At 35.0% G+C, this 20,454-nt stretch overlaps 1 protein-coding gene and 1 non-coding gene across 3 annotated transcripts in view; one reads left to right on the forward strand and one right to left on the reverse strand.

The window, feature by feature from the left end:
- The window catches only part of ZSWIM6 (zinc finger SWIM-type containing 6), a 177,696-nt gene that overhangs the window by 23,600 nt on the left and 133,642 nt on the right, over window positions 1–20,454 (reverse strand). The window lies entirely within an intron of this gene.
- TRNAT-GGU (transfer RNA threonine (anticodon GGU)) lies at window positions 224–295 on the forward strand. Its single transcript has one exon. It is a non-coding gene; the product is annotated as a tRNA-Thr (tRNA).

Here is a 20,454-nt window from a genome sequence, read left to right on the forward strand (position 1 = left end):
ATGGACCCGAGTCTGCCATTTTTATAACTCAATTCTCTTCTTAGTCCAAGCCACAAATCTCATATAGAGTTTAACAGAAGGAGAACAGAGCCTGAATTTGAACCAAAGATCCAGACACTGTTACACATGAAGATGAAAGGCCTTTCAAATGCTAATTATAATCACCTTCTTACTTCTGTGTGACATTTTGAACAAAAAAGTGAATAAAGAATAAAACCCAGATGGGGGTATAGCTCAGTGGTTGAGTCTGTGCTTGGTGTGCACGAGGTCCTGGGTTCAATCCCCAGTACCTCCATTAAGGAGGAAAAAAATAATAAGAACCAATTTGTTATTTTAATTTACAAGCAGATTTTACTCATGGATGCTGTAACAAACTACTATAATTGGTTCTTCTGGGCAAAAATTAAATTTACTTCTAAGATTACCTTTTTATAATAAAATCTTATAAAGGCATACATACAATGGGCACAATTTCCTGGTCTCCTTATAAGCATTTCAAACTATATGTTTATTAATTACTATGCATTCTATATACCAATAAATCAACATCTTTTAAAAATAAAATTTACTTAAACATTCTTCCCTAAATGATTTAACCAGGAACTAATCTTTATATAAATGAAATCACCAGATTTATGTCTTTCTGTGAATAAAATCACTAAACATTTATTGAAAGTTCACTTGTTTCTCAAAGGAAAAGCCATAATGAATTTAGAAGGCATAACTCATAATTTGAGTAAAAGTAAGGTACTGATAAAATTTATTTATCGTTCCTTTCTACATTCTTCAAAAAGGTAGCTTATTCTAGCAAATATTACAAGTTTTAAAAGTTCAAGTTCTACTTTACTAATTTCAAAACAAGGCAGCATCAGTACTTCAAAGCCATTCATAACACTTTTTCTTTGAAAAGGTTTGTGTGTGTATCTGTGTGTATTTTAATCAGTTGTGTTAATCAAAGTGCATAATAAAGGTAAGAATGGTCAGTTTCTGCTTTGTTTGTTCAAAAGAGATGCTTTACATTCTTCCACATTTAAAATTAGCAAGTTTCTTCAATTAGGCAGTCTGATATTTTAAATATCAAATAATGTTTACCAACAGAAAACATAACCACAATCTAAGTCACAGATCTTTACAATTTACATTTCTATATTTTAGAATGCCAATTAGAAACAAAATGTTATCAGTCAAGATGGAGTAAAGCTCACTATAGCTTATTTCTCCCCATAATTACAACTAAAAACTGTGGACAAAATAGAAAAAGTAACCTGAGGATTCTGAAAAGTAAACAACAGCAAGCAGATTGGGGAAATAACACTTGAAGAGGCAAGCCATACGGAGATGATTTCCTGTTACTTTTTCTTCTCTTTTCATTCCTGACTTGAATATAAGGTTAGTCCCATTCAGAGAACTCTGTAAAGGGCAGAGAGGGCAAAAACATGAGAGAAAACTCACCTAGCTATTGAGAGGATTGGGAAAAGGGCCCGCCCCCACCTCAACTCAAGGAGCTGGAGTATTTTGTACAAAACAAGCACAGTACTGGTCACATCTCACGTGCATGAGACAGACCCAAGGCAGCACCAACCAAGGCTTTGAAAACTGTACTGATATCACCCAAAGAAGGTAAAAGAGAACTTATGATGTGAATCTATCCTAGCTGACTCTATGTTTTAAAAAAACAAAAATTTCTCCAGAAGATTATAATAGGATCCAGACTCATATAATACAGTATTTAAAATGTCCAGGATCCCAAATTACACAGCTTACAAAGGAAAGGGAAAATGTAGTCAATTCTTAAGGGAAAAAACCAAATCAACAGATGTCAACCAAGATGAACCAGATGTTAGAATTACCAGTAAGAGACTTTATGCAACTACTATAACTATACTCCATGAGATGAAGGTATTGAAACTATAAAACTATACACTATTGGAACTATAAAAAAGAACTAAAAAGAAATGTTAGAACTCATAAAACAGTATCTGAAGTTAAAAATTCACTAAATAGGGGGTGGGGGGTGGGAAGAGATAGACTGAGATTTCAAAATTGTGGAACAGATAAACAAGATTATATTGTATAGCACAGGGAAATAGATACAAGATCTTATGGTAGCTCACAGAGAAAGGAATGTGACAATGAAGATATATATGTTCATGTATAATTGAAAAATTGTGCTCTACACTGGAATTTGACACAACATTGTAAAATGATTATAAATCAATAAAAAATGTTAAAAAATTCACTAAATAGGATGAATAGCAGATAGACAGGACAAGAGGTAAAACTGAGCAAATTTGAAAAGAAAATTATCTCATCTGAAGAACAGAGAGAAACAATCAGAAGGAAATGAACAGAGCTTTAAGATAGGTGAGAAAATATCAAAAAGTCTAACATTTGCTTCATTGGAGCTCCAGAAGAAGATGACACATAGATACAGAAAAACTTGGAAGAAATAATGACTAAAAACTTCCCAAAATTGAAGATACGAATGTACAGATCTAGGAAGCTCAGCTAAACACAAAAAAGGTAAACTCAAAGAAAACCATGGGTATATCATTATCAAATCACTGAAAACCAAAGATAAAAGAAAAAAATCTTGAAAGCAGTCACTTTCAGTGAAATACTATATAAAGAAGGATTCAAATAATCAGAGATTCTGTGAAAATACTATATAAAGTGAAATACTATATAAAGAAGGATTCAAATAATCAGAGATTCTTCACTAGAAATTATAGAAGACAGAAGACAATGCAACATTATCTTTAAAGTGTTAAAAGAAATTGAAATGTCAATCCAGACTTGGGTTTACCCACTAATATTCAGCAAAAATATCATTCACGAATGATGGTGAAATGAAGGCATTCTCAGATCAGGAAAAACTAACATGTGTTGTCAAGAGATCTGTTCTAGAAGAAATGCTAAAGGAAGTCCTTCAGACTGAAGAGAAATAATACCAGAATAAGAAACTATAAGAATAAAGAAAGAACAGAAACGAGAAATACACCTGAGTAAATATAACAGACTATTTTTGCTCTTAAAAGGACAAAAGAACTTAAAAGTTCTTTAAAAATAAGATGACCAGTGAAAGCAAAAATTTGAACACTGTCTTGTAGTGTTTTAAATGTATGTAGATGTAACACACATGAAACCTGTAACATAAAGGAGGGAGAGTAAAGGGACCTATATGATTATTAGATTCTACATTCTACTTAAAGTAACAAAATACTAACTCAAAGTAGGCTGTTTAAGTTAGGTATATTTATTGTAATGCTGAAACCATTAAAAAATACAAGGAGATACAAACAAAAAGGATAACAGATAAATTAAAATTGCATACTAAAATTTAAAAAAAATAATAATCCAAAGAAGGAGAGGAGAAGGCAGGAGAGAGGGAACAAAGGAATAAAAAGCAGAGAGGATAAATAGAAAATAAATGATTAAATGGCTGACCTAAATTCAGCAACATCAATAATTATATTAAATGTAAATGATCTAAACATACCAATTGAAAGAGATGGTAAAATTATATTAAAAAACAAGACCCAACTCTATGCTGTGTACAAGAAACTCACTTTAAATATACTGACATACATAAATTAAATGAAAACAGATGGAAAAAGATATACCATGCAAACACTTTCAAAATAAAGCTGAAGTAGCCATATTAATATCAGACAAAGTAGACTTTGGGACAAGGAATACTACACCAGTGATAAACTGAAATATAGCATGATAAAAGGGTCAGTTCTCCAGAAGATGTATAACAACCCTAAATGACTATGCTGTACCTAACAACAAGACTTCAAAATACACAAAGCGAAAAGAGGAAATAGACAAAATACATGACAGAGCTGAAAGGAGAAACAGACAAATCCACAACCATATCTGGAGATTTCAATACTCCATATTCTGAATAACTAATAGAACAAGTAGACAGAAAATTAGCAAGGATAAAGAATACCTAAAACACCACCATCAACCAATTTAACCTAATTGACATTTATAGAATACTCCACCTAACATTAAAAAAACCCCAATAAAACAAAATCCTATACTTTCTAAAATGCACAAAGAACATTTACCAAGATAGTCCATATTCTGAGCCATAAAACAAACTTTGACAAATATGAAAGAAATGAAATCATACAAAGTACATTCTCTGATGAAACAGAATTAAACTAGAAATTAAGTAATAGGAAGATGTTTGGAAAATCCCCAAATACCTGTGAATTAAACAACATACTTTTAAACAACTCATGAATAAAAGAGGACATCACATGGGAAATCAAAAATATTCTGTACTCAATGAAAATGGAAATAAAAATACATCAAAATTTATGATCTACAGCTAAAGAGTTTAGAATGACATTTATAATATTAATCATGCTTAAACTGGAAAAGAAGGAAAGATTCAAATCAATAATCTAAATATCCACATTAAGAAACTAGGAAAAGGATAAAAAATCAAAGCCAAAGCAAGGAGAAGGAAGGAAATAAAGATCAGAAATCAATTAAATGGAACTCCCCCAGTTTTTCAATGAAACCAAAAGCTAGTTCTTTAAAAAGCTTAATAAAATCAATAAAGCTATAATCAGACTGACTGAAAAAAAGAACAAACTATCCATATAAGGAATAAGAGAAGGCACATCATTATAGATCATAGAGGCATTACAAGGTTCATAAGAGAATGCTATGAATAACTTTACGGCCATAAATTCTACAGCTCAGATGAAATAGAAAAACTCCTTGAAAATCACAAACTATCACAATTCTCTGAAGAAGAAGTAATAACATAAATAGCTTTAAATTTGTTAAAGAAATTAAATATGTAGTAAAAATCTCTTACAATGCAGGCCCAGATATTTCCCTAGAAAATTCTACCCAACATTAAAGGAAAAAAAAAGAAAAGCCAAATCTATACAATATCTTCCAGAAAACAGCAGAGAGGGAATGGTTTCTAACTTATTTTATGAGGCCAGGATTACCCTACCCTAGACAAAACCATGACAAGTCAATACAATTACAAACTCAGCAAAATATCGGCAAGTCTCATTAAGAAATATATAAAAAGAAAACACACCACAACCAAGTAGAGTTTATCCCAGGAATGCAAGGCTGGTTCAACATTAAAAATCGGTGTTAACTCACTAGATTAACAGACTAAGGAAGGAGAAGCATATGACCATTTCAACAGATGCAGAAAAAGCAACTGACAAAATCCAATATCCCTTTATAACAAAGAAAACTCTTGGCAAACGAGGAACAGAAGACAAGTTACTTAACTGGATAAAGGTCATCTGCAAACAACAACAACAACAACAACAACAACAACAACAACAACAACAACAACAACAACAAACCCTACAGTTAACATCATAATGGCAAAAGACTGAATTCTTTCCCCTAAGAGCAAAACAAGGCAAAGATATCTGTTTCACCACTCCTACTCAACATTACACTGGAAGTTTTAGCCAGGCCAATAAAGCAAGAAAAGGAGATTAATGACATAGATTTAAAAGGAAAAAATAAGTAGCCTCTATTTGCAAACAACTAACTTACAAAAAAGCTCCTAGAACTAGTAGTAAGTTTAGCAAGGTCATATGCTACAAGCGCAAAGCAAAAAACCAACTGTACATCTATGTGCTGAAATTGAACAATGACGGACCAAAATTTACCAAAAAAAAAAAAAGAGAGAGAGAGAGAGAGTGAGAGCACCATTCATATTACTACCAAAACACGAAATACTTAGTTACAAATCTAACGAAACATGAACAGAGTCTCTATGCTAAAAACTATAAAACACTGACTAAAGAAATCAAAGATGGGGGTGGGGAGTGGGTAGGGGGAGGATGCAGCTCAAGTGGTAGAGTGCATGTCTAGCATGCACAAGGTCCTGGGTTCAATCCCCAGTATCTCCTCTAAAAATAAATAAATAAGCAAACCTAATTACTCCCACCAAAAAAAAATTTACAAAAAAATCAAAGACGATCTTAAAAAGCAGAGTGAAAAACCTCAGCACTGTTAAGATACCATTTCTCCCCAGATTGATCTATTTTTCAACACAACTCTACTCAAAACTCTAGCAGGCATTTGTGTACATATTGACAAAAATAGATATAGAACAGTCAAAACAATTTTAAAGAAGGACAAAGTTAGAAGACTCCTAGTACCTGATTTTAAGACTTCCTATATAGCAAAAAGTAGTCAAAACAGTGCCCGATAGGTGAAATAACAGGCCCATAGATCAATGACAGTTGATGAGAGAGATCAGAAATAAACCTACACAGATACAATCAATTCAAGGTTCAAAGTCAATTCAATGAAGAAAAGGTCAAATGCTTTCAAAACTACTGAAACAACAATTGGATATTCATATTTTAAAAATGAACTTAAAACAGTTTATTAAAAAATCAATTCAATTACCTTATTAAAAACTCAAAATGGATAATAGATCCAAATATAAAACTTAGAACCACAGAACTTCTAGAAAAACTTCTTTGTGACCTTGGGCTAGGCAAGGATAATAATGTTAGATACAATATCAAAAGCATGATCCATAAAAGATAAAACTGATAAAGCAGACTTTATCAAAATTAAAACCTTTTGTGCTACAAAAGACCCTATAAAGAGAATGAAAAGAGAAGCCACAGACTGGGAGACAATATGTGCAAATCATACATCTGACAAAGAACTTGTATGCAGAATATGTAAAGCCCTCTCAAAACTCATCAAGAAAATGAACAACTGGGCAAAAAATTTGAAAAGACACTTCATTTAAGAAGATATGCAGATGGCAAACTGCTAATGAAAACATGCTCAATATCATTAATCATTATGAAAATGAAAATAAGACTATTTGCAGATGACATGATACTATACATAGAAAATCCTCCAGAAAACTCCTAGAGCTGATCAATGAATTCAGTAAAGTTGTAGGATGCAAATTTAATATACAGAAATCTGTTGCATTTCTATAGGCCAACAACAAACTACCACTGCATCAAAAAGAATAAAATATGTAGGAATAAAACTATCAAAGAAAGTAAAAGATCTGTACTCAGAAAACCATAAGACACTGGTGAAAGTAACTGAAGAAAACACAAAAGATGTAAAGATACACTCTGTTCATGGAATGGAAGAATTAATATTGTTAAAGTGACTATACTACTCAAGGCAATCTATGCAATGCAATCCCTATCACAATGACATTTTTCACAGAACTAGAACAAAAAATTTTTAAATTTATATGGAAATACAAAGGACCTGAATAGCAAAAAATGCCTTGAGAAAGAAGAACAGAGCTGGAGGAATCAGCCCCACTGACTTCAGACTATACTACAAAGCTACAGTAATCAAAACAGGATGGTACTGGCACAAAAACAGACACATAATTCAGTGGAACAGAACAGAGAGCCCAGAAATAAATCCATGGATTTATGGTCATTTAAACAATGGCAAAGGAGGCAAGAATATACGATGGAGAAAAGACAGTCTCTTCAATAAGTGGTACTGGGAACACTGGACAGCTACATGTAAAAGAATGAAATTAGAACATCCCTTCACACTATATATAAAAGTAAACTCCAAATTAAAGAGCTAAATGTAAGACTGGATACTATAAAACTCCGAGAGGAAAATATAGGCAGAACACTCCTGGACATAAATCATAGGAACATTTTTTTGGGCTCTGTCTCCTAAAGCAAAAGAACCAAAAGCAAAAATAAACAAAGGGGACCTAATTAAACTTAAAAGCTTTTGCACAGCAAAGAAAACCAATGAAAAAATGAAAAGATAACCTACTGAATGGGAGAAAATATTTGTAAGTGATATGACTGACTAGGGGTTAATATCAAACATATATGAATGGCTCATACAACTCAACATCAAAAAAACAAAACAAAACAAAAACAAACAAACAAACAAAAAACAAGCCACCTAATTAAAAAATAGGCAGAAGAAGTGAGCAGATATTTTTCCAAAGAGGAAATGCAGATGGTCAACAGGAACATGAAAAGATACTCAACATAGATGACCATCAGGGAAATGCAAATCAAAACCTCAGTGAGATATCACCTCACAGCTGTCTGAATGACTATCATCAAAAAGATAACAAATAACAAATGGCGAGGATGTGTAGAAAAGGGAACCCTTGTACACTTGGTGAGAACATAAATTGGTGTAGCCACTGTAGAAGAGTATGGAGGTTTCTCAAAAAACTAAAAATAGAACTACCATATGGCCCAGCAGTTCTATTCCTGGGAATATATAGCCAGAGAAAACAAAAACACTAACTTCAAAAGATACATGCACCCTAATGTTCATAGCCTCACTATTTATTTACATCAGCTAAGATGTGGAAGCAACCCATGTCCATCAATAGAAAAATGGATAAATGGTATATATGTGTGTGTGTGTGTGTGTGTGTGTGTGTGTGTGTGTGTGTGTGTGTGTGTGTGTGTCGAATACTACTCAGTCTTACAGAATGAAGTTTTGCCATTTGCAGCAACATGGGTGGACTTGGAGGGTATTATGCTAAGTGAAATAAGTCAGTCAGAGAAAGACAAATACTGTATAATATCACTCATATGTGAAATGTAAAAAATACAACAAATGAGTGACTATAACAAAAGAGAAAGAGACACACAGATATAGAGAACAAGCTAGTGGTTACTGGTAGGGAGAGGGAAGGGGGAGGGGAGACATAAGGGTAGGGAGTAAGAGGTACAAACCATTTAGGTATAAAGTAATCTACAAGGACATACTGTATAACATGGGACATATAGCCAATATTTTATAATAACTATAAATGAGTATAACCTTAAAAACTGTGAATCACTATATTGTATACCTGTAATTTATATAGTACTGTATGTCAACTATGTTTAAGAAAACACATAAGACACCACTACATACCTATTATAATGGTTAAACTTAGAAAAAGAAATTTAAAATCTGAAGATACAAACTGCTGGCAAGGATGTGGAGCAACTGGAATGCTCATAATTGTTGCCTGGGAGTGCAAAATGATGTAGCCACCCTAGAAAACTGTTCAGCAGTTTCTCATAAAGTTAAACATATATTTACCTTATGACCCAGCAGTCCTACCTCTAGGGATTTGTCCAAAAGAAATGAAAATATAGGTTCACATTAAAATTTGTACAAGAATGTTTATAGCAGTTTTATTTGTAAATGCAAAAAGATTGTAAATGCAAAGGACTATCAACAATCTGAATGTCCTTAATGGTAAATAGATGAACAAACTTGGTGCATTCATACAAATACTACTTAGCAATAAAAAACAAACCACTGACATACATGTAACATCTAAAATGCCTTATGCTAAATGAAGGAAGCCAGAATCAAAAGGGTATGTATGTACACACACACATACATACATACACACTCACTCACTCACTATTATTCAATTTATGTAACATTTTGGAAAAGGCAAAACTAAAGGGACTAAATAATGACCACCAATGCTACGGATTGGGAGTAGATGATGAATCGACTACAAAGAGACTGTGAGGGAATTTCTGAAAGTGATATAACCATTCCATATCTTGACTGTAGTGGTGATTACATGACTATGCATTTGTATAAATTCAAAACTGTACAATAAAAAATTCAAGTGTATGTATTTTTATAGTATTTATGGTATGTATTTTACTGTATGTAATGAAGTAAATTTTGTAATTGCTAAATAATATATGGATCAAACAATATTATCTCCTGGTATTTCAAAGACCTAAGTATGAGTATTCTCTCTGTAGGATTTCTATACAAGCCAATGGATACCACACAAATCACGATCTTATTAATCCTATGCTTTTCCATGCCAAGAAGCATGAAAATCAGCTTCAAATGAAACATGACTACACACTGTCACAAAGCAAGGGACAAATCAAAATGGTATCTGAAAAACCAGTAAGTGACAGCTTTTCCTACTGAACCTCACTGGAAAATGAGATACAACTTTACCAGGCTCCAGATTTTAGACTGATGAATAACATGACAACACAACAAAAGTTACATGTAAATAATTAAATGAGATCTCATGAATGCTGTAAGTTGGCATTTCTATTTATAAGGCTACACTGAGCTCAAAAAATTTCCAAATCATCAAATTATCTTTTTAAAAAAATGAAATAGTAACATTCAACAGGTAATGCTTCAGAATTGAGAATCTTTCATGTTTTTCTTCCAAGATACTTTTATTTTATAATAACTGGATAGTTTTTCAGACAAAACTAAAATCATAAAGTTGCCCTAGAAGATATGCTATGAGATCAGTAATTTCATTATCAGGTTATTAGTGTAATACTGAGGTTTTGTGTAAAAGGGCAACCAAGTAAATTAATATTGACAAATAATATGATGTTAAGTGTATCCAAAATTAGTCATATATCTTCAGTGGGTCTATTTTACAGTTCAGAATTCTGTATTTCAGTCCACTTGTGTGAACTATAATTTATTTTGAAAATCAGTTTAGCACCACCAAAAAAAGAAAAAGCACCACTATGCCAACTTAAAGCTAAGATAGAGCTAACTTTAAGTGTAGAAATTTTATATCCTAACATATATATTAAATCCATTGTTTTTTCCATTCGATTTCTTCCTTTTAACAGTGTATGCACAACACAAAGTTTTAAAAGTAGAATAAATAACCAAATTAATACTAAGCACTAGTTCTACTCAAGTAACTCAAAGATAAAATTAGGAAAATACTAACCAATGTATATAATGCTGAAAGACTGATTTGCATATGAAGAACTTGATAATGTGATAATGACCCAGTAAGTTTCACCTTCACCTGGGGAAAACTCAGAGTTTATAAGAAGCTAGCACAATACTGACAAAAGCATATAATTCCACTTTTTAAAAAGGTTCTTTTCAGGAAACAAATGTAGGTACACCAACTACAACTTTAATTAAATAATAATTATTATCATTAATAGTCACCATTTCTTGGATGCCTACTATGTGCCTATTGTAGGCACTACATTTAGGGCTTTACAAACATTTTTTTCATCAACTCATTACAATAATCCTCCAAGGTCAGAATTAATACTTCTACTTTAAAGATGAGAAAACAAATGCAAACAGATTACAGTCCTTATAAACAAGATCCTAAATATTCTTGGAAACTTTAAACAATGACTTCTATGACACAAGGGAAAAAAGAAATCTGTAAAACTAGATTTCTATGATTACATTTCTCTAATTAGAAAATTTCCATTTTGCAGAATGAGAAAATTTTTGAAAAAGTCAAGCCTTTATTAATTTGCCTGTAACATTCTTTTATTGCTCACCTCCCTAAAGAGAGGTTTCATCCTGAAAGGATGTTCTTAATGTTAAATTCAAGTTCAGAGCTATAACAGATATGGTCTTTTATCTTAACAGTCACCATTACAAAAGCTGTAATTAGCCTTAACAACCAAGTTAACCAAATTGAGTAAGTCATTCTCCAAATTTTATTAATTCAGAGTCCCACTTTGGGAATTTATCTCCTTCCCCTCCAACACATGCCTGAAACATTTGTAGCTTTAAAAATAAAGCTCTTTGATGATTAAATACTTCATTCTGCTGTCCTTCAGAAATATTAACCCTTTCAAAAGGACTCACCAAAAACTGGACAGAGCAGTCAGTGAGAATTTAGCATTTTCAGCAACTAACAGAGGACCTGGCAACTAGAAAGGTATTACTGGTTCTTTCACAAAGGACACTTAATTATTTGCTATGAATTACAATGAAAACAAATTCAGTACTTTTAAATTGCTCTCCTAGCTTCAATGCCTCAAAGTATATAAAGGCAATTATCAAATCACTGGTGTGCGCATCATTCCATTTCTGAATTATCTGTGGCACTTTTCAGCTCTAGTCTAGCTTTTTCTCTACCACCCAGCATGCTTTTACTCTTCTTTCCACTACTCCACCTAATCTGCACTCAGTGTCTTCAGCGAAAAAAAAAGATGCACTGTAACAACACACCAGCCTAAAGCAAAACTAGAAAGGCAACTCCCTTAGGAAGAAGGAAAAAAATTTTTTTGCGTAAGGTGAATGGTTCTAATCCACTCGGTGATCTTAAATCTCTTCACGTCCTAAACTCGATCAAACAGGCAAGGAAACATGGATAGAATCACAAGGAGGCAGAAGACAAATCATCACAAAGGCCTGTTTAGTCACTTCTGCATTCCACCAGTCACACTGCCAATGGACAAGCACCCACGCTCCCAGCAAATGTGGGGAGTGAGAATTAATGAATTCCACATGCCCTGAAGGCCAGTCTTTTCCATCAGACATTTAGATGTACAAATCACCACCATTTTGCCCCATCTCACATTCCAACTAGAAGAAATGTTTGATCAACAAGCTCTGATCTGGGAAGGATAAGATATGGATTACCAGCCACAAGACCCTGGGCAAAGCCACTTCATCTCTGCGGTGGCAGCTCTGACTTAACCAAGAGGGATGCTAGTCCCTACCTCACAGGACTGTTTACACTTAAGATAATACATGCAGAAATGTTTTGAAAATTGCAGAGTTTACCCAGCACCAAAAGGTATACTCCTGCAAACCCCTGTGTAGAACACTTTGATGCTAAGGAAAACTGAGACTCAAAAAATGAAAACAGGATCGAAGGGCTCAGACTGTAAGTGATTCTCTGGAAACTTTTATAAATATTTTTACATTTAATTAAATAATTAAGAGAACATATTAAGTAAATAAAATATCAGTGACATTAAACACATAGGGTAGTAATAATGGGTTCTTGTACAATTAATTTCTACTTGCCATATATTTTTAGCTAGAAACATCTTCTAGTCTCTCCTTTTCCCTTGGTTTCAACGACAGACTTTTAAATGTGTTTTGTTTTCTGGTAGGCCTCCCAGGTCCCACCCCAGGCCCACAGTCACTTACAGGTCTGAGATGCTTTGGGTAATTTTACTCCCACAGAGGAGGCATATCTCAAACTCATGCCCAACCTTACAGGGTTATATAACATTTCCTCTGCTCATGGTAACTTTGTGCCAAAGGACAGACACAGGGTGCAGTGCTGAAGCCTGTGCAGACCCTCCTTAGCATCTCGGCCAAAACGTCTAGTTTACCATTCACTCTGCCTCCCTTTTTAGTTTCAATGCCCAGGGTTCCACAGTCTTCTATAGGAACTCAAAATTAGAAGTTATCAGAACCCAAATTCTTATTTTTGGAGAGGGGAAACCTGGAAGTCAAGCCAGGCGAAATTTGGTGTAAGAAGAATATAAAAGTGAAAAAAATTAATGTAAAAATATTAAAAATGGAGATGTAGAATACTCTAGGACTGTTTTAAACTATTTCCTGATAATACAGATTTAATTTGGGCAAACATCTCACTCCAACAGAAGGGATAAAGTTAATTGAAATAACAAACTTATTCTATAAGTCAGAAATTCTCTCCTGCTTACTTTTCTTCTGTTCTAACACCACCTCTCACATGGACAGTGTGGGCTTTCTCAGTGTGACAGCCTCAGGATAGCCAGACTTTTTACAGGAAAACTCACGGCCCCAAGATGGAACCTTCTAAGAGACGGTAAGTAGACACAGCTAGTCACTTAAGGCTTGAGCCCAGAAACAGGCCCAACATCTACTCTCGTATTTTGTTGGTCAAACGTCTATAAAAATGAGAGAACACAGACCTCACGTCTCAATGAGACAGAATCAGAGCATCTGTGGCCACTGTCATCTATCACAATTATCAGGAAATATTATAAATCTGCTACATTACAAAATGAAAAACAAAGGTATTTACCAATGGGTATGAGAATGTTGTTAGTTAAAATAATCAAATCTAAATAAACCACTCAACATATAAGAAGAGGTGCAAGTCAATGAAAAACAAAAGTCATTATGAAAACTTAATAGCATAAAAGGTATCTCAACACACAGTGCAATATTAAGTGCTGATTTGTATGCTAATTCCTGTCCCTTCAAGGAAAATCCTAACAATATCATGTTATACATGTTAGGCTTCTAAATAGAGTCTAGATTTAAAGTTTTAAAATGTCTATCTTTAGGGTACAAAGATCACTCCGAGTACAGCTAACATACTTCTAAAAGCGGACGATGGCATCTTTATTTATCCACTTGGCAACAGATGCTGCCATTTATTGAATATACTTCACACTAATGCCGTGTGAAGTATTTTACATACATTATCGCATTTCACCCTTGCAGGAAGACCTTACTTTACAGATAAGGAAACTGAGGTTCAGAGACAAGGGGAAATGTTGCGCTACTATCAAAGATGGGAGGCAGGATTTGATACCAGGGCTCAAGATCTCCCCAAATCAATACTCTTAAATACTATGGCCTTTAGCCTCCTGCCTGGATATGTGGTCAAAAAGTACTTCTGTAAGTTAAGATTCATATGTTTAACTAGCATACATGAATTCCAAGATTAATGATTTTAGCTTTTTGACAGAATCATTGTTCCATACCTCATATTTTAGCAGTGTAATACAAGTGGTATATTACTGTCGAAAATTATGAAGTAGTCTAAATGTACTGCTAATAAACCCTGCAGTTTATTTAACCACCTATTCTTATGTACTTAGAACATGTTGCATGTGTAGAAGTATATCCAACAAAAAATGATACAGGTTCATCTAAAAAGATCTAATTAAATAAACGAAAACTTCATTTTTCAGGACTGACAGGCATAGCAAACAAGTCATTTCACTGCAGATTAAAACAGCAGATAAACAATCAAAAGCTCAACTTACAATTCAGGACTGATTATTCAAGTCAGAAGAAATCTGTTTTCTCTGAAAATACGATGCTACACTACTATGAGGTCTGTTAGAGCGGAGTTGCGTCAGCACTTCTGGGATAATGCACTTGTGTGAGACTGTGTGCTCTTTGCCTGCTGGGTGTATTGCTGGGTGGAGCATTATGATTTGTGACTGAATAAATCAGCTAGCCATTCTCTATTTATTGCTATTTCCCACAGTCAATAAAATTTGTTTTTAAAGTTCTTTCTACTTCATGGGTTTTTGTTAATATGCAAATTGATTCAGTAATTAATATAAAAGCTGGACATTTTCTGTAAAAGACACTTAAGAATTTTTGATAAATGTTGCTCTTCTCCCTATTTTCCAGAAGATACTCTGTGTATAATGCTACTGGAGAGAGTGCAGGAGCAGTGGCATTGGCGGGGGGAGGGGGGTGCAGAGGAGCAGGACAACCGACACCACGTTCTCTAAAGGTGAGAATTAGAAAGGTCAGTGATTCTCTTCTCTTCTGTCTCAGAGGTGAAAAATGAAGACCGTTACATTAAAATTTTAATTTCTTCTTTTTAATATCATGTTTATTTTTACAAAACAGTAGCAGGCAAAGTAAAACAATCACTTTTGGTACTTCCCAGGGTTTCACAGTTACAAAATAATTCATAATATTTATTGTATTTATTTTTGTTCTCAGAGGCTATTAAAAGAGGCTAGAATTTCATGCATGATCCAATTAACTAATTATACTTATTTAGAGGCCATGAAATGCCTAATTGCAGTCACAAATAGGAGATCACTGGCACAATTAGTTGTGCTAGCAAAACTATAGTCACCAAATTTCTTGGGTCAGACCACACAAAAATTGTGACTCTAATTATAGTATTGTTCTCAGTACAATTCAGTCTTAATATGTTAGTAATCTACGTTGGGAAAATAACTGATAAAAACATTCTCCTTACTTTAAACTTGGTAGGCTAATTCCTAATTCACTGAAAAACTTCTGGGGAAATTTTAAAATAAAGCCTCGGGGACACTGTAAAGAGAGAGTTTTTGAGATCACTTAGGTCAAGCAGGGCTAAACCCTCAGTAAAGGGGCAGACAATCAATTATCGTTCAACCAGACTCTGAGAAAAGACTGAAGTAAAATAACCATCTTTTTGTTGTCAAGAAAGAAAATAAACCACAGATATTCTAAAACAGCAAACCAGTGTCCTGGATAATGTTCCTTTCAGGCAAACCTGTGGCCTTCATCTAGTATGTGGCCTTCCTGTACCATCTGACTTGTCAGTGCTGTTGGGTCAACATGCATAACTCTTCAAAAATGACCTGACCCCATTAGGAACCTGGTTCTATAGGAAATGAACAGAGCCAGCTCCTCCACCACTCACCACCCTCTCCTTTGTAAGGGAGGGAGGAAGGGAAAGAGAAAAAATCAGAAAAACGAGAAAAAGGCACAATGACAAACGATGTCTTACTTTGAGATATGAAAAGGGCAGGCAACAGTAGGAGAAGGAATGTGAGCTGTGGTGACCTGCGAGGTCATTTTCCACGTACTCTGCACTGGCTGCTTAACTCAACTGTCTTCATAAACAGTTCCATGATTCGACCAATAGTCATGACTCCAAGTCTGTATAAATCTAGCTCTGAAAATACTCTAGGCCTTCAGGATGCCACTCTCCTACAAGCTTCCCGTTGGGCCCACTTTCCCAACATAGACAAAAGACTCTTGGAATAAGAAAAAAGTGTTGTATATTATCTAAATCATCTTAATTTAGGCCTCAAGAATCCACAGTATGCCATTTTACAGGTAAGGAAATTGTGGTTCCATCTAAGGAACTTGTCCAGGGCTACCATTAGTAAATATAAGGATTGTACTTCAAGAGTGTCTGGCTCCAATAACCCCTGTTCTTTATATTCCGACTGTAGGTTCTAAAACTGAAACAATCCTGTTTATAGACAGAGTTTATACCCATTGGCCTCTGAAAAAACATGCTTGGATAAGTGTGGGAAAGAATTATTTTGACTATATACTACAAATTGATACAGAATAGTGACTTATAACATGAAAAGTATTAGATCTATCATCAAAATTTTCTGAAACATATCCTACATTATATAACCTCACTTCTTCACTTGTCTTACTTGGAATGCTTTTTAGTTGTCACTTACTCATTCTGTTTTCTAACTAGATTATAAGCTCCCCAATGGCAGTGCCTACTATAAGGCACTGCATTATATAGTAGGGTCTTGGCAATTTACCTGCTGTTTTGGTAAGGCACTCTACAGCCTACCACGTTTACAGGTAAGTGCCTCCAAGCCACTGGTACAACCACCTTCCTTTCACTTACCATGGAGATCCAATTTAGAACAAAAGAAATCAGGAACCCTACCAAAACAACTGAATTTACCAATGGTCATGATTATAAAATGCTGATGATCAGGTCAACACTTAAGCACTATAGTTGTGTAAGAACCCCAAGGGAAACAGTTTACAGTATTGTCATATTGGAACTGCAGTTTTATTCATAAAAACAATTTCTTCATACACTGACTTTTCTATAGAGTTCAGAAAGAATCTATGATGGGTACTGAGTTTCTTGGAGAACAGAATGTTTCATTTTGCTCTAATTCATTCTATTACTGAATTAAACTTTGATGTATTGGTCTTGACAAGTGCTTCATGCTGACTGTACTGTGTATGATAGTATAATCACTCCCCATGCATTTCCTACTGGCCGGCTGATTAATGCAATAGATTACCTGCAGCACTGATGGCAAGGGGGAATCATTGCCCTTCTGTACTCTAAACTGGTTTGTATTTCACTGTGCATGTGTGTGTGCACGTGTGTGTGTGTGTGTGTCCGTGAAGATTCACCTGTACGTGGGCAGAGAAGATGGGAAAAACTAGAAGTGTAGGAAAAGAAAACTGAGGACACAGTGAAGATTAATGCCTTTCAATCACTGTTCTCAGTACACCAAAAATATTCACTTCTTAATGCTTCCGAAGAGGTGTCAAGCATTACATTTCAATTATTCATTCATCTTTTATTAACAAATATTTACAAGCATCAACTCTATGCCAAGCATATTTTTCTTTTTATCTTTACTAGAAAACTAACTTGGAAAAAACAGACCACTTTCTGTGTTTTTATTAGTGGCAAAAGGAAAAAAGTGGGGGGGTGAGATTATCAAATGGACACTAATACAAGGAAGAACAAGGACGGCCATGAATTTAGTTTAAATGCCCCAATAGACAGCAATTGACAATAAGATTATTAAACACAGCGAGTGATTTAATGGTGTTAAAACAAACAAGAATCTGTCAGACTACCTGGTCTTCACAGGACCATAAAGAGCATTTTCTGTGTATGATCAATATGTATGGTGAATAGGTTGCTGGATATATTAATCTCATCTTTAAACATATGTGTGGCGAAATCAGACTTTCGTGGTCTTGGCAGCATTTTGACAGCATTCCTCCTAAGAGAATTTTCTCCTTGTTCCAAGCTTATATTTGAACCAAGTGTCCCGTTTAGGCTCCTCCCACCTAACCCTCAGCCCTTTCTCATCCACAAAGGAAGACTGTGGTTTCCAATCTAAGCCATTTCAAGGCATTAATCACTTAAGTCTGATTCTTAATTACGAATGATTCTCACTCTGTCCTCAAGGTTTGCTGAAGCAAATTCTGACATCTACTGAATATCCCCGAAAAGACAGAGGCTGGGAAGCATGACCTGAGGTCATCAAGATTCAGCTGGTCATAACTCAAAATCACAGAGATTTGGATTTCTATGTCAAAAGTCATCTTTGTAAGAGAAGGCACACAGCTGAGTTAGCCATATTTTGCACAACCGCTACTATCATCACTCCTGGCTATTTGTCTCTAGATCAGAGCCTGAGAAAATAGCCCTAAAACCAGTTAACAGTTACTAACTCATCCAAGCACTTTAATGTCAGAAGGTAACTGTATTTTACATACTACACAGAGTCCTTTCCTTATTTCAATTTGGAATTTTTAAACTGAACACTAAAAACAGTGTTATGCAATTATCAGACAAGCTTATAGCAGCCTCACAAAAATTTGCCTGCTGCAAATCATTTACCAGCCTGCCTTCTCTCTGAAATACATAAGGGAAAGTTATTCATATAAGTAAAAAGTCACCCTTTGGTACATCTCTAGGATGAGTGGCTATTTAAAACCCTATTGAAGATAGTCATTATCAAATATGCACTTTTAATCTCAGAATCCTTTGTTCCAGAGAAATCTTAATGGAAAGCCTGGTGTGCAAAGTGGTGAAAGCCACTCTACTTGGACTGAGAAGGAACTGCCTCCTGCCACCGGTACCCTTCTCCCTCCCACCCACCCCAGGGGCACTATGGGGCAGTGCCTGAACCTGACAGCATTCGCAAAGCACCTCGCTAGGCGCCGGCGCACACAGAGAACAGCCTAAGTGGCCGCGTCAGTCTACCCCTGGCTTCCACTTCTTTCATTCCAGCTCCTGGCATCCCCTGGGAATCACAGATGGCTTACAATGAGGCTTCTCAGACCTCGTTAATTTTTGTATGCTGCCACTTCAGGGTAAGAAGTGGTGAAAGGAAATGATCCCCACCTGTCTTTCTTCATTTTCACTCACTCCTCCTAGACTCTACCATGATGGTACTCTCTAGAGGTCCACACTCTAGCAAGGAGACTCCCCCAGCCAGATTGCCCTTTGGTGGCAGTTTCTTGAAGGCAAGTGTAATATTAACTCTTAGGAAGTGGGAAAATTAAGGAGCGAACTTTATAAAAGTAAGGAGGACATATCATACCAATGCTCTGACATTCCTATTAGTCACAAATGTGAGAACAGTACCTACTACCAATGGACTCATGTAATAAATAGAAAGATAGCATAAAAGAAAGTAACTGGAAGTTATTCTTGGTACAAGTAATGCCACCAGCACACTACATATATAATATAGAACACTAATGTGTACTGCATCTTAACTTCTAATTAAATCTCCATGGTCTATATTTAAAAGAGTTTTATAAAAATACACAAGAAGGCGATTCCTCAAGTGTTGTTACAAATTACCCAATTGTACACCTAAATAATTTAGACAATGAATATCATTAAGAGTCTCCAACTGGTTAAACGGGATCAAATCATCTGTAAAGTTCTCTTTCAATTCTGAGAATGTACTATTTTTCTATTAATATGTATTTTTAAATGTTTCTCTTTATTTCTACTCTTTCCCATACAGAGTATTGAATGGACAGTTAAGTCCCAGCAGCTGCAGTCAAGAGAAAGACGGCTGACAGTATTACACAGGACAGATTTATCATAGGTTTGCCCACTGTATAGAAACATGCATTCTCTCTTCTGGCTAACTTCTGACCCAAACTAGAAATGACTCTGCCCACTTAATGCAGCATAAAATAAACCCCTCTTCCCATTCCCACAGCAGAGCAGAACCCAGAGGCCTCTGACCCAAGAACACAGAGGTCTCACAGTTTTAAAAGACAGAAAGCAGTAGGACTACACAACGGAGAAAGAAACCAGGCCCCAGTAATGAGGACCCAGCAGCAGAGACACATTCTGAGAACAGTGCTGGAGGGAAGCAAAGCCTCCTGAGCAATACAATTGACAAAGCCTCTGTATTTACAGGGAGCTCTGAATAATGGGCAAAAAAGCAGAGGCTGAGACAGGAG

Source organism: Vicugna pacos, chromosome 3 (genome assembly GCF_048564905.1).
Source record: "Vicugna pacos chromosome 3, VicPac4, whole genome shotgun sequence".
NCBI classification, from domain to species: domain Eukaryota; kingdom Metazoa; phylum Chordata; class Mammalia; order Artiodactyla; family Camelidae; genus Vicugna; species Vicugna pacos.